The sequence below is a fragment of the Ambystoma mexicanum genome, chromosome 6q (genome assembly GCF_040938575.1).
Source record: "Ambystoma mexicanum isolate Mex_15411 chromosome 6q, UKY_AmexF1_1, whole genome shotgun sequence".
NCBI classification, from domain to species: Eukaryota; Metazoa; Chordata; class Amphibia; order Caudata; family Ambystomatidae; genus Ambystoma; species Ambystoma mexicanum.
The window spans coordinates 273,022,221-273,045,194 of NC_090937.1; the positions used below are offsets into that span (position 1 = coordinate 273,022,221).

The 22,974-nt window shown below is 45.2% G+C and overlaps 1 protein-coding gene across 7 annotated transcripts in view; it reads right to left on the reverse strand.

Annotated features, from left to right (window-relative positions):
• FAM13A (family with sequence similarity 13 member A) overlaps positions 1-22,974 on the reverse strand; it is a 2,868,510-nt gene that overhangs the window by 860,394 nt on the left and 1,985,142 nt on the right. The gene's annotated exons all lie outside the window — the stretch shown is intronic.

The following is a 22,974-nucleotide window of genomic DNA, read 5'->3' on the forward strand; positions in this document are numbered from 1 at the left end:
GTGCCTTAACAAATCGTTCTTCTTTACGAAAAAGCTTCCCAGTTGGTAAAATAGTTTCGACTTGACGGATAGTGTAAGTCTTCATCAGGATTGGATGAACATTTAACAAATATTTCTAAAAACAAACAAACATACAATAGATCAATATATTGTTTAAAAATGCATACCATAATCACCCCTCTCAGTGTTTCCTCTTAACAATATTATATATAACATCCAAATTTGAAGCATCCATATGACTTTAACTCCAAGGTAGACATCTCATTTATCCACCATTTCATGTACATACTGGAATAAATCTAACCAATTATGACAGAAATTCTAAACTGACCTAATTAGTCCAGTGTTTTGACCCTATTATTGTAAGATTCAAAAAAACTTGTAAAGAAACAAATCTTCACTTTCTCATTAGTGCTGAAACAGCCCACTCCCGTCACACCTGAAGACTCTCCTATAGTCAACAACTAATTGCAATTTCCAAATTCGCAAACGTCCCTCCTACCTGCAAACCTCCATTTGGTTCGCCCTGTGGCTTGTATTCCAGCAGCCTCTGGTTAAGGTCTAATACTGAATTTCCTAAAGAAATCGGAAAACAATAGTTGTTATCTTGGAAATATAAAGATGTTCAATGAACAATTGTCTAAGGACAGGCACGCATTAAGTACCTTCTTTGAAAATGAGTGTCTTCCACTCTGAAGTCAGTCCATAGTAATGCCGTACCCATGGGATTCGAACGGTACACCGCTTTCGTGGCTCGCCGCCTGTCTTTATTAAAACGACGGTCTGATTAGAAAAGAAACCCAGTTAGCTCTAGTTAAACGAGAACTGTCTAACTACCTAGACATAGCGTGCCTAACGCACATTAACTTACCTTGACATGGTCTCTTTACTGAAGATGTTCTGCATCCGCTGAACGATCGACCGGATCTCGTGTAAAACGGCGGTCCCTCTTTTATTTCGGATCGGTATTTAAGACACAAACGAAGGACCAAAAATCCTTTGCAGTGGTCCCGGAGTACAAGAGCTAGAAAAAGGACTATAAGAGTCTCCTGTATGGCAATATAGGCTCCATAAATGAAAATCCAGTAGGTCCAAAAATGGAAATCAATTCCATTCCTCTTGTTGGTTAAGCCCAATGTTTAAGCTATTGGTGTGATATATCCACCATTGTTCCTTTTGTGCTAAGCGTGCAGCGGTGTTCGCTGCATCAGTGCCCAACACCTTTTCCAATACCCACCATCTCAAATCTTCTGGCTTGTGGTTAAATTCTAAAAAATGTAACGTTAAAGGAGCATTCCGCTGACCTGTTCTAATCTTAGATTTATGCTCGCTAATCCGAAGTTTCACCGCCCTTGAGGTTTTCCCTATATATGCTTTCTTACAGGGACATACAATGGCATATATAACATTAGCACTAAGGCAAGTGGAGTGTTGCCTCAGTTCCCAGCTTCTTCCATGAATTTTAACTGCCGTAGTAGCCACAGTACTAGAACAGTTCGAACAATTACCACAAGGGTAATGTCCCTTAATCGGTGGCATACCCCACATTCTTAATGTTTCTGCCTTTTTTAAAAGCAAAGATGGAAAAGGACACGAAAGAGAGAAAGCTGGGAGAGGACCAGCTAGTATGTGCCCTCACGTTCAACACCGAACACAATAAAATTAAAAAGATTATTTCTGCGCATTGGCATTTATTACAACTAAATATGCCTGAATTAGCAAAACCCATCTTTGCTTTTAAAAAAGGCAGAAACATTAAGAATTGGGTGTATAAGGCAGACAGAATTTCGGTTCTTGATAGTCAACCCACTATCACTGCCATGTGGGGTATGCCACCGATTAAGGGACATTACCCTTGTGGTAATTGTTCGAACTGTTCTAGTACTGTGGCTACTACGGCAGTTAAAATTCATGGAAGAAGCTGGGAACTGAGGCAACACTCCACTTGCCTTAGTGCTAATGTTATATATGCCATTGTATGTCCCTGTAAGAAAGCATATATAGGGAAAACCTCAAGGGCGGTGAAACTTCGGATTAGCGAGCATAAATCTAAGATTAGAACAGGTCAGCGGAATGCTCCTTTAACGTTACATTTTTTAGAATTTAACCACAAGCCAGAAGATTTGAGATGGTGGGTATTGGAAAAGGTGTTGGGCACTGATGCAGCGAACACCGCTGCACGCTTAGCACAAAAGGAACAATGGTGGATATATCACACCAATAGCTTAAACATTGGGCTTAACCAACAAGAGGAATGGAATTGATTTCCATTTTTGGACCTACTGGATTTTCATTTATGGAGCCTATATTGCCATACAGGGGACTCTTATAGTCCTTTTTCTAGCTCTTGTACTCCGGGACCACTGCAAAGGATTTTTGGTCCTTCGTTTGTGTCTTAAATACCGATCCGAAATAAAAGAGGGACCGCCGTTTTACACGAGATCCGGTCGATCGTTCAGCGGATGCAGAACATCTTCAGTAAAGAGACCATGTCAAGGTAAGTTAATGTGCGTTAGGCACGCTATGTCTAGGTAGTTAGACAGTTCTCGTTTAACTAGAGCTAACTGGGTTTCTTTTCTAATCAGACCGTCGTTTTAATAAAGACAGGCGGCGAGCCACGAAAGCGGTGTACCGTTCGAATCCCATGGGTACGGCATTACTATGGACTGACTTCAGAGTGGAAGACACTCATTTTCAAAGAAGGTACTTAATGCGTGCCTGTCCTTAGACAATTGTTCATTGAACATCTTTATATTTCCAAGATAACAACTATTGTTTTCCGATTTCTTTAGGAAATTCAGTATTAGACCTTAACCAGAGGCTGCTGGAATACAAGCCACAGGGCGAACCAAATGGAGATTTGCAGGTAGGAGGGACGTTTGCGAATTTGGAAATTGCAATTAGTTGTTGACTATAGGAGAGTCTTCAGGTGTGACGGGAGTGGGCTGTTTCAGCACTAATGAGAAAGTGAAGATTTGTTTCTTTACAAGTTTTTTTGAATCTTACAATAATAGGTTCAAAACACTGGACTAATTAGGTCAGTTTAGAATTTCTGTCATAATTGGTTAGATTTATTCCAGTATGTACATGAAATGGTGGATAAATGAGATGTCTACCTTGGAGTTAAAGTCATATGGATGCTTCAAATTTGGATGTTATATATAATATTGTTAAGAGGAAACACTGAGAGGGGTGATTATGGTATGCATTTTTAAACAATATATTGATCTATTGTATGTTTGTTTGTTTTTAGAAATATTTGTTAAATGTTCATCCAATCCTGATGAAGACTTACACTAACCGTCAAGTCGAAACTATTTTACCAACTGGGAAGCTTTTTCGTAAAGAAGAACGATTTGTTAAGGCACCAATAGTCGATATATTTTTTGGATTGAACTACAATTTTGTTATATGCGTGTTTTGTATTTTTTGAATTATTATATCCACTATGAAAAGAAATGTACTAATGAATTAAATGACATTTCTTAGGGCACTTTAGTATATTTATACAAATTTTTAGATGTGCAAATTAGTTGAATGAATGTTGTTGAATGGCTTAGTAGCAAAAGTTTTTATTATGATCTAAATGTATTTGTAATATTGTATTTTATGTAATTCTAAATAAAATGAAAATGATAAATTGATTTATGCATCCATTTACCCTCTTTCTACAGTGTTTTCCTCACCTCCTGGTACCATTTTTTGTATATTATTATATGTTTCTACCTCAAGGTACCAGTGATTGTTGAGGTTCCCACCCCTTTTGGGTTGGTTTACTTGGTTTGGTATTAGGGCGTAGCCATTCGGTCATGTTGCTAGTAAAAGGGTGAAGACCCTCAGGTGGAGACCCAGTAAAAGAACCTTCCGGTCCCTCAACACTGAGACCGTGAGGATCTGAGGATCCCTCGACCGAAGGCCAGTAGCAGAAGCAGCCTTGGTGCACGTGCTGGTAGAAGGACCTGACCGGTCCCTCCCACGCGGGAGCGTCCCTGGGAAGGAGTCTCCCTTGCGTGGTGCGATGGAGAATATCGGCCCTACCTTGGGCCTGGTTCGATGCTTCACAAAGTTCTTGAGATCCTCTGGATGCGACCTCTGGAAGAGCTCCCTCCACCTGGCTAATATGTTCTTTAGCACCTTCGAGGACAGCGAGTCACACACCAAACATGATTGCCAACCGTGGTCTGGTCCAAGGGAACGTAGGCAGAGGGAGTGAAGTTGGGAAGAGCCCGTTGCAGGATGGACACCTGCTGAACCCTGTAGAAGTCGGCATGCGCCGGGGAGGAGCGTGAAGCCGGAGGACTGAGTACCTGAATGATAAAAAAGACAAAAAAACAACGAGAAGAAGTATCCGCGCATGGAATTGCATGGCCGAAGCCAAACCCAGGAGCGCTGGTGAATTCGGCCCGTTCCCGTCGACATGGAAAAGGGGACTGAGGTGTGGCGCCAGAGGGCGGAGTCAGGACAGCGCATGCTCCCCCCCACGTGCCTCTAAATTTAAAGGGGAAGAAGGTTTTTCCTGCTGAAAAATGTTCCGTCTCCCGTCCCTTGGAAGGGATGCCCATGCAGTATGGAGGAAAGGGGACGGGACGTAAGAGTAGATCCAAATCAAGTTCTTCCAGGAGACAGCATAAGTCAGAGGAGTGTTTCACAGCCGAGTGAGAGTTGAGAGTAGCAATGTGAGCAGGTTGCCCCCTTTGAAGGACTTCCGTGGAGGGGTACAGGCCAGAGGTATGCCCTGCGGAAATGTTGCAGGTGCCTGAGGATGGGCAGAGGAGAAGGCAAGGTAGCCAGGGAGGAGGAGGTCGGTGCCAGAGGGGTGGCAGAGAAAGAAGGCAACAGGGTGGCCGGGGAAGCAGCAGAGGCAGCCATGGGGGCGGCAGAGGAGCCAGAGAGGGGAAAGAAGGAACAGCAGGAGAAGAAAGGAAGTTTATAAGGCCTAGGAAGTCATCTTTGACCAGGTTATCACCAATCAAAGTCAGGAAAGAGAGATAGGAACTCTATGTCCATGTAGCCCTATGGAAGATAGTGGGAAAAGAAACATGCATGTTAGCTTACCCCTTGACTCTGATTTCTCCACAGACAACTGCTGAGGTTCTGGATTCCACTGGGGACACAGTATTCTGTGCTTGGTCAGGTTGATGGAGGTCCAGGGGTAGCGGGTCCAGAGGTCACGTTCGGACACATGATTTAGTTTGAGTCGCGGTGCTTGAATTTTTATTTTCTTTTATTGTAATTTTTAGTTTATTCAAACTTTTATTACAAAACAGAACACAGAAACAAGAGACAGAAAACACAAGAAAACACTGTCCTTCCTATCCCTATAGTTATTCACTTCATTTCTTCCTTTGGTACAATATTTTTTCTAAAAAATTAATCACTGCACGGGTTAGATAGACATTGTTGCTTGAGAGCATCATAAACCACCACTCCTCGGTATTGTCATTTACGGGTGCATATTTTCCAAGGAACAGGGAATGTTCATATACTAGCTCCTCACATTCTGTTATTAAATGTTTCAAGGATTCTTCTGAGACTTGACAGAATCTACAGATGTTGTCCATTGTTTTGACATGTCTGGTCCAAAGCACATCTTTTGTGTGGTATAAATTTAACCGTAGTCTCAGGAATTTATTGCGGTGATATCTGGAAGGAAATTGCTTTAGATATTTAGGTAAGTGATCTAAGCTATTTGCTGCTAGCCCTAAGTCTAATGAAGTCTTCAAAACAGCTCGATTTTCTGAGTTCTGTATCCAACTCCACTGACGTAGTTTTTTTTTGGCTAGTTGGGGAGTAGCCATCACTGTTTCCCACTTGATGTCAGCAGAGTCAACAATTAACATTTTGTTGACCCAACAGCTCATCAATCCTTCATGCGGTCTTTGCATTGATGCTGACAGAATCCTATACACCGGAGCAGGTTCATTCAAATGTATTTTCCTTACGGTCACGATTGATCTCCATAGCATCGTCACATATAATGAATCAAGGCCGAGCTCATGTCTGATTGATTTTATTGAGACGTATGCTGGGAGTCTGAGAACATGTCTCCAGAACTTGCCTTCTAATGTGTCCCAGCAGTGAAAGCTCAGATTCCACCCCGCTTCAGAACCAAAGCTGATCGCTGGGACAACTTTCTGTTTGTAAAATGTCAACACTGGAATTGTTGTGAATTTGCCGTATTCTGCGTGTATGCGGGCTCCCTGTAAGGCAAAGTTGTCCATGCGATTTTTTAGATCTAGCAACTATTCTGAATTGTTAAAGAGTATTCCTAAGTAGAGAATAGAAGAGACCTTTTCTATATTTTCGTGACCAATAGACCACTTAAATGCACAATCCTTCTTAGTAAACACCTTGCCGATGGTCAGGATCATTGTCTTTTTTTCATTTATTGTTAGATCATTTGCTTCACAATAAGTTTGAAAACTAATGAGGAGCCTCTTTAGCCCAATTTGTGTGAGGTCCATTAACACAATATCGTCAGCATAATTTTGCCCAACTAATGTGTTGCCCATTCACCTTTGGCGGGAAGCATTTGACATCTCCCAATGCTGATGAAATATCTGCAATGTACAATTTGAACAATAAAGCTGCTAGTGGACAACCTTGTTTCACCCCATTATGGGTGGGTATTTTGTTTGTTAGCTCACCCTGAGCATTCAAACGCACACACACTGTGGTGTTTGAATGTAGGGCTATCACTGGATTTAATAACGATGATGGACATTTCCACCTGGACAGCTTTCCCCACAATTTGGCTCGATTAATTGAGTGAATGCTTGGCGCATGTCAATAAATGCCAACAAGATGTTCAATTTTTTTTTCAGCGTCTCCAATTTTAACAGGGTTAGTATCAGGTTTACCTAAGTCCCCACACCTATGGTAAAGCCTGATTGTCTACAGTACATCAAACCGGCACCATTAGCCCATCTCGTTAGTTTGCGTTGCAGGCAGGTTGCGAATATTTTTCCAATGGTATCAAGAAGAGCAATCGGGCGATATTTTGCGGGGTCATCCCGATTGCCCTTCTCGAACACAGGTACAACAACCGCTGTTTGCCATGAGTCTGGTACTTCTTTAGTTGTTGCAATTAATTCAAATAGGTATGCAATGAAATTGGACCATTGCTCTTTTTTTTCTTTCAGCATGATATTAGTTATGCCGTCAGGCCCTGCAGCCCTTGAATCTTTTAGATGTTGGATTACAGCCGCAATGTCTGCGGTATTCTCTATCACATCCCAGGTTACGGCGCTGTCTGTTGTCTGAGCACTACTACAAGAGGGTGCAGCACCAAATACTTTGAGGAAATGTTCTTCCCATTTCATCTTCGAGATGCCGTTCCACTGACCCACAATGCCAGGTTGACTTAGGTGGATTGTCACTCTTTGTCCTCCCATTCAACATTTCACAGTCATGGGTTTCCATAGCTCCGCGCCATAGGTGTCTTCTCTCTGCGTTGCAGTCCGTTGTTTCTTTTGTGAGCCGATTGGTTGACTGAATGTCGTCGAACCAAGAACAATTTAAATCGCCACATATTATTATCTGCAGTTTATGGCATTTCAGCAGCCTATCATCTATAACTGCTTTATCGATTTCAGGTAACAGCTGGTTGAAATCATCTTTGGATTCCAATACGTGTTTATCAAAAGTAACTTTTTTGGAACTTCGAAGACAGTTGGTTTGAATTCCATCAAAATCCCTAGCACGAATAAATTGGGCATGTAAGTTTTCTTTATTTCCCATCCAAAAGAATTATTCAGCATTATTAGTAACCCCGAAAATGGGCGACCAAGTCGATTTTTCCCCGCTGGATTTAATATTATGTAATATACATCTCTTATCGGTACATCACGCAGCCACGTTTCTTGTAAGCATAACGCAATGTTGTTTTCTAGAGAAAAAGGAAGCTCTTGAAAGAGATGGGTAAAACCCTATGTATTCCATTACACCAGTCCGGCGAGCACCTTTCCATTCTGCGGGACTAGTTACTTTCGACGCTGCATAGCCACTTTATCTCTCAGCTTAGTCTGGGGGGCCTTATCAAGTCCTGCAGGATGTATTTTAAATACCTCCTTTAGTATGTCTCTCCGCTTTTCATTTGTGGTACGGCAGTCTTCAACCGAGGATGTGCTTATTAACCGCTGTTTATTGCACTCTTCTTTTTGGAATGAAACCTCAAAACCATATGAGAGAAGTTCGTCTTTCGCTGATAGTAGTGTTTTTTCAACTGCTTGTGAGTGAATGTGTAAGAAAACTTGGTCGGAACAGGTCTCCGATATGTATTCCACCAGTCGGATATCGTCAGAAGTGATTGTTCGTAATGAAGGAATTACATGAAGTAAGCACATCACATTCTTTCTGTTCAAATTTACTTCATTGCCATCCAGAAAAATATTTTCAATCCAAATTTTTCCAGTCGCTCCTGTTTGAACATGATTTTTCTCAGCGCGCGCTTGAGGTTGATGGACAGGTTGTTTAGACCTTTGCGCTTGAGTTTGTCTTGGGTTTAAAGTTATGTTTGTCTGGTTTCTATTTTTTGGAGCCACCTTGGGTTGAGTAGTCAGACTCCTGGGAACAGTTTTTGGAACCAAAGTTTGATCTGCATCTCCATTGGGGAGGAGTGTCGTTTTACCTTTATTCACTCTACATCCGCAGGGCGAATGGTTTGAGGATTTAGGCATCGGGGTCAGAGCAGGTGCAGTCGCTACCAGGAAGCCTTCATTTTCCTCTGTTAGTGATTCATCATCGACGTCAATAGAGTACGTTGATCAATCACCAACAGCCGGTGATTCTTTTATTGACTCTACTGATCTGTGACGTTGTTTTGGATTGGTTTCCTGTGTCGGGTCCTGTCGTTCAGCTTTCTTCAAGGCACATTCATGCTTGGCTTTATCTACTTGAAGCACTTGTGTCTTGTCAGTCGTCCCTCGCTGTAATAGGCCCAGTTTGCGAGGTGTTGACAAATTTCGTATGAATTGTTTGGTTTTTGCCAGATTCTTCTTACGCAGACATTTATTTGCACCACCCTTCGTCTTGTTGTTTCCATCGATTTTTTTCATGGATAGGTCCAATGTCTCTGCGCTCCCCAGAAATATGCCAAAGGTATAACACTGATTTTCTTTTATGGGCTCATGCACTTGCACTTGCACTGCTGGTAGTTTAGTGGGGATAGTTAGCTCAACTATCACCACAGGTGAAGAAAGTTCCTGAGTTTTTCCTCCCATCTTAGATGAGTCTTCTATTCCGACAGCTATTGCCAATGCTCTTGGGAGTGCTGCCTGTACAGATGGAGGTAATGGCCGACTAGTTGTTCTTGTCTCTTCTAGTAGAATAACTGTGTTGTCTGGTTTTACAATGCCACAGTATGCTGGCCCCCCTGTAGTTTGTTACAGAGGGAGTGATCGTACATGCGTTTTTTGTCCAGATGACGAAACAATTTCATGCATTCAAGAATGGCATCCATGAGGCCAGCAGAATTGGTGTGCTCTTTCATTGCTAAATCACCCAATCTATGTTGCCATTGCAGCGATAGATTTGCCTCCATTTCACTCTTTTGTTGCAATAAGGAGTAGGTATGTGTCAAATTAGACATTTTATTGTCAAAATTTGCCAATATTACGCCTTGATCCCGTATTGATTCATTCAGTGATTCGTACAGTTTTATGAAGGGTATCAAAGCCAAAGACGTCGCAGCCAACACATTATTGTGTATCTGAATAGAGGCGGCTACTGATAGATTTGCCTTCTGAGCGCTTTCCCTTTCCTGCTCTTTTAATGTCTGCTCTTTATCAGGCTGATTTGTGTGGTCCCCGTTGGAAACCACAGAGTCTTCTGCATTATTCTGTGACATTTGGTTCAAGGCACCTTCACACCTGAACACCCATGTGAAGAACAGATGAAGACTTCTGCGGAGCAGTCAACCTCAGGACACCTCTATGGAGTGAAGACGACTGATCGCCTGTCACCACATGATCGTTTGGACTCCAAATGCAATCTTCAATAGTCCTGTAGGGTTTGCGTTGATGCTAGAAGGCTTAAAATGCTGGAGCGTGTGTCTTATAGTACTAGCTGAAGATTTCCAAGTTACAAGGATGCTATTGGAATGGTGACGGCTGCAGTGAGGTAGACCAGGAGAGAGCTGGTCAGTCCACCGGTTGGTCCAGGGAAACTTCTGAAGGCTCAGAAGGGACAGATCCTCGAGAAGGGGTTGAGACTGGGTACTTCCACTGGTCCACGGGTCAAAGCACCGACGAGGGTCTTCTTGAGATCAGGTAGAGGAGCAGGGCTTTACCAGGACTTCACTGGAGATGGTGCTGGTCCGCTGCAGGACTCGCCCTCGGGTCTCAAGCAGGCTGCACTTCTTCATAGAGGTCTTGGCTCCTACAATGATCTGTAGAATGGTTGCAGGATTCCTCCTTTTATGCGGGATTTGCTCTAGACACTCGCCCTAGGTCCAGAAATTGTAAGGATCTGCACTAGTCAAAATGGCAGTGGCCATGATCCAAAGGGGTCATGGAGCTATAGAGCCAGCCTTAGGGGCAAGAGCATCAGCAGAGTGTGGAGCAGAGGGGGTGATAAAGCTGAGAAAGACCCTCTTTAGGTAGAGAGAAGCAGAAGATGCAGATGAGCAGCTAAAAGGGGAGAAATGAGAAGCAGCCAACTGTAGACAAGAAATTTAGAAAAAGAAAGACAGGGATGGCAGAGGAGGAATATAGCACAATGTGAAATGTTAAGGAGACAAAAGCGTGAGAGGGCTGATCAAGAGCCAAGGCACTAAGGAGGCTTCTAGCTTGTTAGGTTGGGGAAGAGTAGTAACCAGGGAGGTTTATTGACAGTCTGCAAGAGGGTAACACTCAATAGCGTTAGGGCCCGTGGTGATCCTGTAAAGGATCTCAACGAGTTGTCATATCGCAGAGTACGGTCGACAAAGAGCCGAAGACAATTCAGACTTTACTTAACAAAGGTCCTCTCCTGGGTCAAATTCTAAATATTAGATGTCAGGATAGTCTCTATGCAACTGTTCCAAAGTTTTGGAATGCCTCCCCATCACTCACAAGCTCTATGGTTCTTCTTGCTAGTCTCTGACTGTGGTTGGAATACAACCACCACTCGGTCGGCTTGTAGTTTCTATCATTGCTGATCTTTCTCAACCCTGAGCTGTAGTGGTGGAGAAAGTGGAGCTTCTCTTCAATTTTAAGAGAGGGTCACCTGTGTTTGTCTTATCCAATTTCCACAGACAAGTAACCTACCTCTTAGGATCCCGACTTGTTGCCTCTGCACCACCTCTCGACTCCTACTCTAGCCTTACTTGCTCGTTCCAACTCCACGATGGGATTTACCCATTCACATCAAAGTCTCACCCTGGACACTTGCCATGGGACAGGAGTGCCCTTTAATTACTGCCTGCTCTTGCTAACTATGTACTTGCTAACCTCCTGTGCTTCCTCCTGACTGTTCTCACCAACCGCCTCCTAATAATTAAAACCAACATCTTCCTGGTGGCCACCTCCGACCGCCTCCAAATGGCTCAGACCAACTCCCCCTCAGGACCCGACACCAAGTCAACCGGCCCCTGACGCAACAAGCCAATCGGCCCCCGACGCAACAAGCCAATCGGCCCCCGACGCAACAAGCCAACCGGCCCCCGACGCAACAAGCCAACCAGCCCCCGACGCATCTCAAGCCAAGGGGCCCCCAGCGCATCTCAAGCCAACCGTCCCCCGACGCTTCTCAAGCCAACCGGCCCCTGACGCATCTCAAGCCAACCGGCCCCCGACGCTTCTCAAGCCAACCGCCCCCTGGCATCTCAAGCCAACCTCCCCCTCTGCGCTCTCAATCTCACTCCATTAGCCTCCTGCCAGCTCCTACTCCAAACACCCATACCCTCCGATTTGGGATAAGACCTTAAATAATAACTGAGTCCTTACCCCAGACCTCCTTCCTTGGGATGCTTAGCATCTGGTCCCTCTGATTAGCTTTGAGTAGGGATTGGTTCCCTCAAAGTGGTTCACAGTCCTCAATCTTTAAATAAAGGTGCGTGTCTGATCGCATACGTGTGAGGTTGCTGCTCGGCTATGACAACAGTGGAGAGCCGAGAGAGCAGCTCCACAGAGATATACGCTTACAAATGTGAAAATGTGTGAGAGAATTCTCCTTACCTGCTAGGACAAATGAGAAAGTGGCAACTATAGTGCATATTCAAGGCCATTGGACAACTTTGGGAAGGGTCCTAAAAATGTCCCCTGCCTGCTGATAGGAGTTAGGGAGCTTCCCACTACCTCCCAGGCTCCATTAACTGCTAGCTTAGGTAGATCCACGGCCCCTATGGTGTGACAAAGTGACCACAGCATGATCCCACAACAGCAACTGTCTCCTCTGCAGTAAAAGCAGATACTCAACCACAGACCAAATCCTTCGAGTAAAAACAAACCAGAAAAAAAGTCATGTCTGATAATTCCCCTGGCAGGCTGAAAAACGATGGTCTGGAGGGTTTTCCAGAGCTATGACCGTGGTTGTGATTTATAAAAATCTTCCAGCCATCAACTTTTGGTTTCGCCATAATTCCCCTTGAACAAAACCAAAACCCAGACTGGATCCAGCAAGTGGAATTGTGTAACCTGGAGGGGATGGATCATAGAAAAAACCAAATCAGGTGACCTAGGCCAGGAAAAGCGTCCCTGGGCCACATGGCCCAAACCAGGTTAACAAACCAAGAAGAAAGGGACTACATCTCCCATAATCCCTTGTTCCCGACAGTGGAAGCTAAGACCCGACTAGCAAAACCTGCTTACAGATTTGGAATCAGGAAGATAATGGGGAAGACTGGGCTAGCACACAGGAGGGTTTCCAGCCCCCAAAGGCCAAACCCATTCAATATCCAGAGTGGCAGCGGTAGGTACAGTACTCACCAAAACAGTTAATGAGCACAGAGAAAGTGACCAACGTCTTTCCCACACTACCAGGAGCACTGGGGATGAGAGAACTTGTGTCTCTCTCACAATTGCCAGCACAAGGGAGACAATCACCTGCAACCTCCAATTAAATCAGGGAAAGGATACCAGCATTGCACCAAACAAAGGAAATGCATTTTATTCCAAATTACCACAGTACTGGAGTAATGCTGAACACATACCCTGAGCTGTTGGACAAAAGAGGTCACAACAACGAAATTCAGAGAAGGGAAACAGTCCGGCCCAAGGGAACTAGGAGCTCTTTCCATGCCAGCAATTAACACAGACTGAAGTGCAATCCAAGATGAAGACTTCACCATTTAAAGGCTTCCTCCCAATGAATTAAAGGTTTACAAAGCATCAGTGCCACAGTGCATGCCCAGTGCAGGCATGTGACCCCTCTGGCCATTCTGGGGCAGGTTGTCAGTCCGAGCATTACATAATGGCCAGCTCCCATGACGAGCGTGGAAGGGAGTTTTGTGGTACAGAAAAGGCGAGGTGTGGTGTTAAAGAGGAAGAAGGTTGCTGAGCTGGCTGTAAGACCTGGAGCAGAAGACCAGAATATACGACCCAGGGAGGAGTGGACGATTCTTGGGCAGATTGTAAGATCAGGAGTGGAGTGTTACATTTTCACTCCTGTTGAAGAGAGACTGATTGTAACACCTGGATAGGAGAGATTGATCAGTTTTAGTCTCCTCTGGTCTCCAAGTTTTCCAGAGTCCAGAAAAGAAAGGAGATTGAAGTGGAGACCAAACTACAGATGAATAGAGACGGTCAACAATCAGACATCCCTGTAACCTGAAAGTAATAAAGAAGTTTGCATGTAACTGCAAAGGCTGGAATCTACATGTGTCAAAACAAGCTACTTTTACTTACGGTATAAATTAAAGTTACACAACATAGTGATTAGAGTACTCATAAACCATAGTCCCTTTTCCTCCATCCTTGTGACGCGTCTCCCAACATGGGGAAGGTACTGGAACCTTTGGCAGCGAAAAATTGAGCTTCCCTTTTAAATTTAGTACAGCGTGAAGGGGTGCAGCCTCAGGCGTGGGAACGCGCCGCTGAGACACCGCCCTCTGGCGCCTCGCCTTAGTCCCCAATGAACACAACAAACACTTAGGTACATGGCTACACTTATTATATATTTGCCCATGGCATATAAGCGGGGGAAGGTGGGTGGGGACGTATGGAGGAAAAGGGGACTATGAGTACTCTAGTCACTGCAGTGAGTAACCTTAATCACTCATACGTCGCGTCCCCTTTCGTCCATCCTTGTGGGCGATTCCACAGAACAAGACCGTAGGGTTGAGCCGTGACAGCCTGCCGCATATCTATGAAGAAGCAAACAGGTATTGCAGAACCACCAGGCCAAACTCAGCATCACGCCTGGAGCTGGTATCCAGAGAATAGTGCCTGCAGAATGCAGACGGCGTGGCCGAAGGGGCTGCCCTGCTGACGACATCCCAAGAAGCATGTCTCTAAAACTCGACTGCCGTGGCCTTACCCCGAACCGCATGGGCATGAATCCCCTCTGGGAACGGCTTGCCCATGGCCATATACGCTTCTGAAATGGCCTGGGCCATCCAATAGGCAATAGAAGCCTTGGAAGCCTGAGAGCAGCGGGAGACACCCCCAAAAATGACAAGCAATGCCTCAGACTTCCTGAAGGATTTTGTCAGAGGGAGGCCCAACTTGAGGACCCGTTTGAGGTCCAAGGAATGTAGTGTCCTGTCTGCCTCTATCTGCAGGTTCGGGAACAACACCGGCAGGCAGATCTCGTGATTCAGATGAAATAGAGACCCCCTTGGCCAAGAAGTTTGGGTGAGTGAGCAAGATGACCATGTCATTATGAAACACGGTGAAGGGCTTGCACGAAGACAACGCCTGCAGCTCGCTGACCCTGAGCGTGGAGGCGAGTGCTACCAGCAAAACTGCCTTTAGCGTTACCAGCCGGATGTCCACAGAGGCCCTCGGCTCAAAAGGTTTGTGCTGCAAGAACCACACTGAGGTCCCTAGACCAGATGCAGCCTTGCACAGGAGGAAAAAGCCTACACAAATCTGGGCCTTAAAGGAATGGTTCGCCCAAAAATTTGTATTTCAAAAATAGATAGGCAATATATAAAAAAAAAACGATTGGCATTTTTTTTTTTGAAGTCCCTATGTAAAATTTTGAGCAATTCAAGCTCAAAGATAGCAGATGGGGGCATCCATTTTGTGAAATGGATGCCCGCCGCTGTGCTCGCTTTGGCTTTTGTGGCACTAATGAAGGAAAAGCCAGCCAGCTGTAGTAAACAAAAGCTACCACTGGGTGGCTTTTCCTTCATTGGTGCTGTACGCGGAGGACGGGGACCGGAGACTACATGCAGAAAAGCTGCAGCTGCATCTCGTTAAGTGCTATTTTTTTAATAAAAATAAACACTAGCTGCGGTTTTCTTTCTAAGTTTTCCGGGCTGGAGGAGCCCAGAAAACTTAGAAATAAAACCGCAGCTTTAAAAACGTTGTATTTATGTTTGAGGTAGCTTTTGAAGCGACCGCAAACATAAATACAACGTTATTGTGTTTGAAAACGCTGCGGTTTTTCTTTCTAAGTTTCTCAGGCTCCTTCGGCTCGGAGGAGCCTGAGAAACTCAGAAAGAAAAACCGAAGCGTTTTCAAACACAACCGCGTTGTGTTTCTGCCTGCCGTGGCTATCACTTTGGGTCTCTGGTGCTCCCCCAGGAGAGCACCGGAGACCCAAAGTGAAAGCAAAGGCAGGCAGAAACACAACACGGTTGTGTTTACATGCCGCAGTGTTTCTGCCTAAATCTGATTTCCCATTTGGGGCTCTCGGGCTCCCCACGGGGGGCCCCGAGAGCCCCAAATGGGAAATGCTAAATGCTGCAGTGTTTCTGCCTAAATCTGCTTTCCCATTTGGGACTCTAGGGCTCCCCGTGGGGAGCCCTAAAGCCCCAAATGGGAAAGCAGATTTAGGCAGAAACACAACGCGGTTGTGTTTGAAAACGCTGCGGTTTTTCTTTCTAAGTTTCTCAGGCTCGGAGGAGCCTGACAAACTTAGAAAGAAAAACCGCAGCGTTTTCAAACACAACCGCATTGTGTTTCTGCCTGCCGTGGCCATCACTTTGGGTCTCCGGTGCTCCCCCAGGAGAGCACCGGAGACCCAAAGTGAAAGCAAAGGCAGGCAGGCAGAAACACAACACGGTTGTTTTTACATGGCGCAGTGTTTCTGCCTAAATCTGCTTTCCCATTTGGGGCTTTAGGGCTCCCCACGGGGAGCCCTAGAGTCCCAAATGGGAAAGCAGATTTAGGCAGAAACAACACGGTTGTGTTTGAAACCGCTGCAGTTTTTCTTTCTAGGTTTCTCAGGCTCAGAGAAGCCTGAGAAACCTAGAAAGAAAAACCGCAGCGTTTTCAAACACAATAACATTGTATTTATGTTTGCGGTCGCTTCAAAAGCTACTGCAAACATAAATACGTTTTTAAAGCTGCGGTTTTATTTCTAAGTTTTCCGGGCTCCTCCAGCCCGGAAAACTTAGAAAATAAACCGCAGCTAGTGCTTATTTAAAAAAAAAAAAAAAAATAGCACTTACCGAGATGCAGCTGCAGCTTTTCTGCCTGTAGTCGCCGGTCCGCGTCCTCCCTTTGAGCCCCGGCACCAATGAAGGAAAAGCCACCCAGTGGTAGCTTTTGTTTACTACAGCTGGCTGGCTTTTCCTTCATTAGTGCTGCAAAGGCAAAAGCCAGCACAGGCGGGCATCCATTTCACAAAATGGATGCGCCCATGTGCTTGCTTTTTCAGTTTTTGAGCTTGAATTGCTCAAAATTTTACATAGGGACTTCGAAAAAAAAAAATGCGAATGTTTTTTTTTTATATTGCCTATCTATTTTTGAAATAAACATTTTTGGGCGAACCATTCCTTTAACCTCTGGGTTGGCCTCCGAAAACATATGTTCAGGCGAATTCCTTTAAGTCCCAATGACGCCAAATAAGTGCAAGTATCCACCTGAACTCCAGAACGAGCCAGGTGAGCTGAAAAAGCCAGTACGTCGTCCAGAGGACAGGTCACAGGATCCATAACCTTGTCATGGGCCCAATCGCAGAACCTATTATATTTGCTCTTATAATGGGACCAAGTAAAGGTCCTACTGGCCTGTTGAATGATGCCCCAGTTATTATCTGAAAATTGACCATGCTGTAAACTTAGCTGGTCAGGAACCAGGCCACCAGGGACAGCTTGGCCAGGTCTGGATGTTCTATGCCCCGCCCTGCTGCGTCATGAAGCCCTTGTTGAGGATTGGAAGGTGGAAGAGCCCCTGGGAGCACAACTGCAGCAGATCTGAAAACCATGCTCTCGAATGCCAGTGGGGGGCAATCAGGATGAGGCTGCAGCCCACCGAAAACTAGAACTTGAAGAGGGTCTGCTGGAGAAGAGGGAGGTGGAGGACATGGGGGGATGCATAAGACCTGCGGCCATGCTAACAGATCTGGAAGGTGTTTCCCAGGGACCACCGACTCCGTCCTGGCCATGAAGCAAACTGGGGCACTTGGAATTTAGAGGAGATGCGAACAAGTACAGGTCCACGAACCCCCAATGCTGGAACAGGGGCAACAAGGAGTCAGTGTTCAATTCCTGGTAGCCTGCTTCTGGTGTACATGCCTCCTGGTTGACTTGTCGATTTTTCTTGCGGTACCCTTGGAAGAGTGGTGCTCCGTCCGGTCCTTGGGAGGGGGTGGGAAGCAGGGAAGCATGCCACAGCACCGCCTTTCTTGCAGCGCTGCACCTACCATACATGAAGGGTCTACTGGGGGCTTGGGGATCGCCGCCTCCGGGGTCCGCTGAGGTATGGTCTTCCTCGCTGGCCTAGTCTACTGGTGGCGGCCATCTTGCCTGACACGTGCATGCATGGGGGACCGGCAGACAGTTTCCACGCATGAGGAATTCATGGTTGCTACAGGCAAACCAACAAAGCCTCAATCCCATACACAGTTACTTAAGGGAAACGGACGCCACTATCAGCGCGTCAAAAATTCTTGTTGTATGGTTTTGCGCTGCCCTTGTTGGTATCTGTACCTGGCTCTGCCTTCTCCTGGAGGTACCTGTGCCTCGCCCTGCCTTCCCTGTCCAGATTTTGTCTCATTATTCCCTTCTCTTCTCCTGTCTTCTCATTAACCTTGGACCATTACTACTTACTGGGTCCTAACTGTTTCTTTGCCCTCTTTCTGCCTTATATTTTCACTCCTTGGGCACCCATGTCAGTGTTCGCACTGTCTTGACACCATGTTAATACGTGGGTGGTCCCTCCCGTGTTGTTGGGAGAGGGTCACCAGTCTCTGAGTTCGGACTAGGGGAAATGTTCCTTCCCATACTATCCTGGGACCAGAGTGGACACCAGCACTGGGATGAACCTGGATCAAAGGAAGGCAAAAACCACAGGTATTCAGGAAATCCGAGGGCACACCATGACACAAACCGTGTTTGGCTGTGGCAGCATTGAAAGGGACTGTAAGCAACAGGTAGTCTTTCCAGGTGCTCCTTATTGCTGTAAATGCAAACCTGAAGTTGTGCATTTTCCCAAGGCCCGTGAGCAGAAACAAGACGACAATAAATGGAGAGTGGGAGGCTCTCCCTTGACGAGGACGGATTAGAGACACCCGTGCAGCAGAGGAGTGTAGATCCAAGAGCGCCCATAGCAGTAGCAGGAAGAAGCCAGGAAGAAGCAGCAGCAACCCGCAACCATTGTAATTGGGAGTCGGAAAAGGAAATGCCATACTCCTGAACAACCGAACTACCTTGCCGGTAACTGTAGCCAGGTTTACTTGCACTTGCGCGTACATCTAAGCGAGCAGAGGTTAACCGCAGAATTGGGAAGTCTTTCTGAGGATAGAAATGTAACATGCGCATATATAAAACGCAAAGTGTTCCAAGCACCGTTTAAAGAGACTGCATTAGAGACAATGCTTCCCGATACCTTGGTAGCTGAATGCTGACTGAAAGGTGTCAACGCATCTCCCTTTGAAATGGCATTTTATGAGTGAAACGAAATCCTGTATGCCTAATTTTGTTTTCAGTAGGAAATCTACCTCTTGCAACTATTAAAGGTTGAAGCAGAAGTCGTATAAGTGGTTGAAGCTGAAGCAAGAGCAAGTACTACCCAAGCCCATAGAGTGAACTCTATTAAAGTGAATCCCGCTCAATTAAGAACTATACACCAGTGTTCTGAAGTTGTTGAAGTTATTTTTACTCAAGAGTCCTCTAAATTAAATGTGAGAAATATATCCAAAGCTGGAAGAGTGGCAAAACTGCTTTGGGGTAACCATTGGAGGCAAAGTGTATATGAAGTTGGGGAAGGGAGTTGAGATCTTGTTAAAAGAAGCTGTTTTTGAATCTGCATGACAGACTATTTGAAAGGAGAAGAAGTGGTCTAAGAGCTAGAAGCAGATTTTATGGTAGCTGCAAGACATGCAAAGAGGCTGCCCTTTCTTGCCATCTAGGAAGGAAGAGTGTCATGCCAACCTGAAGAGGTCTTGTAGAAGTTGCCTTATATTTAAGTTGCAGTTATAGCAGCAAATGTATCTAAACCAGATGTTGTAGTAGCGGCAGCTGAACTGTGGTTGTCAATATTCTTGTCAGAAATGTCTAGTTTGAAGAAGCAGAAGCTGAAGCCAACTGTGAGCATGGGAGCCTGTTCTCATAGTTGTAAAGTAGAAGGAAGATGCTGAAGCAATAGCAAACCTTAAGTAGAAGCATCGTGACAAACTGTGTAGACACCACAGAAGTTGAAAAAGTAGTGAAGTTGATGCAACAGATACGTTTGACTTCAACTGACCCTGTTCTTTCATGGAAGGAAGTTTTAGGCAGAATCCTGTGCAGTGCCCTTAAGGACCACTACACACAATTAAGACTAAAAGTGGTAATACAAGTTCACCTTTGGTACAAGCCTGTACTACTATGTTAAAGTGGTAGCAGTAGCGGAGCAGCCAGGCTTATCTCAAGAGTATATGAGCAGTAGCAGAGATTACACAAAGGGACCACAATTACTGTGACTCAAGCAAACACTGACTCAAGGTTTCAGGTAAAAAATATAAGTACATTTATTTTTAAACCATTTGTTATAAACACAACACTTCTATTAATTCCAAACCACACGTAAAATACACTACAACCAACCAATTTACTTGGTACCGTATAACTTAACGTAACTATCCTATGTTATAACAGACCAGTGTTGTGAAACAAAAGACGTTACCGGGAATACATATGCAATCACTTTTTGACAGTAATGACAGGTCGGTCTTACTAAAGATACGCGTATCCACGACAAGATATGTTACCAGGGCAAAAACACTCTTAGTCCTGAGTTACCCAGAGAGAGTTGGGGGCAAAAATCATAGGCAATATTTTAGTCAGGGCAGACAGAATCAGAGAACACTAGTTGACAGGAACTCAAGAGTCAATAGGCCGGAGCCAATGTCAAGTGAAACCGGGTTCCTGTTGTCGAGGATCACACAGTCGGACAGTTCAAGATTCAACGTTGCCAGGAGGACTTAGATATTGTCACAGAGGAAGCAAAAGTTATAAGGAGGAGGCAAGATAAGGGCAAGCCTTGTAGGAGGAGAAAAGGGATTCACCCTAGCTCCTCGAAGCAGAACACAGAACCTTATTCAAGGAAGAAGCTGCTGCCACGGCAGTTGTTCCTGGTAGTTTCCTGCAGACCCGCGGTTCCTGGAGCTCCGGCAAGAAGGACGACGTCTGGAGGGGTCTGCACTATGCAGGGATGAAGCCAGCAGCAGCGACGGTGAATAAAAGGTGCGCTCCTTAAAAACAGGAGAGGCTCTCCAGATGGCTATCCGGACCACTACAGCAGTGTGCAGCGATTTAGACCAAGAAGAGGATCCTCTGGCTGTGGAAGATGAGCTGGTTATCCCCACCAGGCTCAAGGGAAGAAGACTCCGGACTGGATCTTCTCTGGTCGTCGAAGGGTAGATAGCTCAGGACTGCAGCAGGGCTTCACCGGGACGGGATAGTTGCAGCAACCGTCTTCTTCTCCGCTTCTCTTCGGTTCCTTGTAGTTCCAGACTTCCAGCCCAAGAGTTCTGCCTTTTACTCAGCCTGGCTGTCAATCACGCAGCAGGGGGGTTTGTCCAGCCCGGACAACCACCTCAGCCAATCATGGCAAAGTGCGACTTGGGTTTCCTAGGATACTCTGTGCAGGGGGTGACTACACCCCTCCCTCACATTCAGCCCACTTAGACACCCAGGCGCCTTGAGGAGGGCTTCTCTGCAGAAGCCCGACAAAAGACGTTGAACAAAGAAGGCAAACCTGGTTTGCCGCACAAAGTAAAAGACACGAAGGACTTTAACAAAAAGAAATGGCGAATAAACACGACCGGAGCCAAAAGAAAAAGTATTTGGCCAAGCGGGTTTATGTTCTAGGCTAATATAATAGCCTAAAACAATACCAGGTTTATATAGTATAAATGCGGGAGAAAAGTTAGGGTAGATACCACTGCCACCAGCCAAGTCTAAATGTTAAAAGAGCAAAACAAGGCTCTAGGCGGTACAGATAAAAAGGGCTAAGAAGTAACTCTTTCCAATACTCCATGTAAAATGGTGTGTACTGGATCTGTGGTTAAATGACTATGGAAAGTTAATGGCAACTTTACCCTTTTCTGGGGGACAGTCAGCCCCAGAAATGGAGTTGGTAGGAAGTCTAAAAGACAACCCTGTGTCACTACAGTGAAGGTGCTGTGTAACACACAAAAGAAGGGGGCTACTGAAGTGGTGTACTCCAGAGCCCACAAAAACAGATGAAATACACATGGTAAAACATGGGTAAGAGTAGGGGAAAAGCTCACACTCTTATCAAGTGAAAAAAATAACTCCAGCAAAGCTGCTGAGGACTCACTAGGTAAGGGAAATTAGCCATTGAATGAGAATTCTCCCCAACAGGAAGTCATGCACGAAACTCCATTGGTGCTATTTTCCTTGTGGAACTTTTGTTTCTTTGGAACATTTTCAAGACTTTGGTTAAGACTTTCGGTTCCTTGGAGGAAAGTGACTGAGACATTCCTTGGGGGGCAGGATCTGCCCAGGATCACTAGAAGTCATCCAAGACACTGGGTGCTTGGGAATCTTTTATTTATGTTGTTTTCATGTTGCTTTGAATGTTTATGTTGCTTAGTATGAGGGTTAGTTTTGTGAATGCTAGGAGATTTCCCCATAGATCTAAGAAAAGGTAGGGACTCCCGTCGAAGAGTTGGTTTAGTTAGGGTTTCTTCTATAATTGGATGTACAATAAAATGGCAAATCCTGAAAAAACTAAAAGTCATGAGTCTCACATTACTGATCCCTCACACTGCCCTCTATCTTATCATTCTTGCCCAGGGTCAGACCTTCAGTGTCGTCCTCAAGACTTTGCGGTTGAGCAGGCTGGTGACTTCGAAAGTGGTCTTCCCTAACCCCAACTTTGCTGCAGGTTCCCTCAAGGCCTGCAGGTTCATAGACCAGCATGAGCCACACTGCTCTGATGTTATGGCTCGCCCCTAGAAACCACACACAGATACTGTGGGTTCTGTGATGGACATCTTGGAGCTGATGTCTTGGCAGCGTTTAAAACCAAACAGTTTAGGGCCTGACAAAGTGCAGTTTAAAAAAAAAGGGTTTTCGTGATCGGACCAATACAGCATGCTGAGCGCACAAAAAAGGAACTAAGTTATGGGGGCATAGTACATACAATAAGTAGTGACAACATAATGCCTGGTGTCGAGGAGCACGAGAGGTGAGGAAGGTGTCTGTGAGCCGAACTGCATCCCCCTCTCGAGATTTTCCAAGAGAAACTGGCACTGGAGGGGAGCTATCCAGAAGAGGAATCTGTGAGAGGATGCAATCCATTGAAAATATATGCCTCACTACTTCCATAGATTTTACACTGTCACATTACTGGTAATGACACCTTTTTCATGAATATACCACAAAAACACAACAAAAATGAATGAAAACGCAAACTTAATCAACAGCAGCATGAA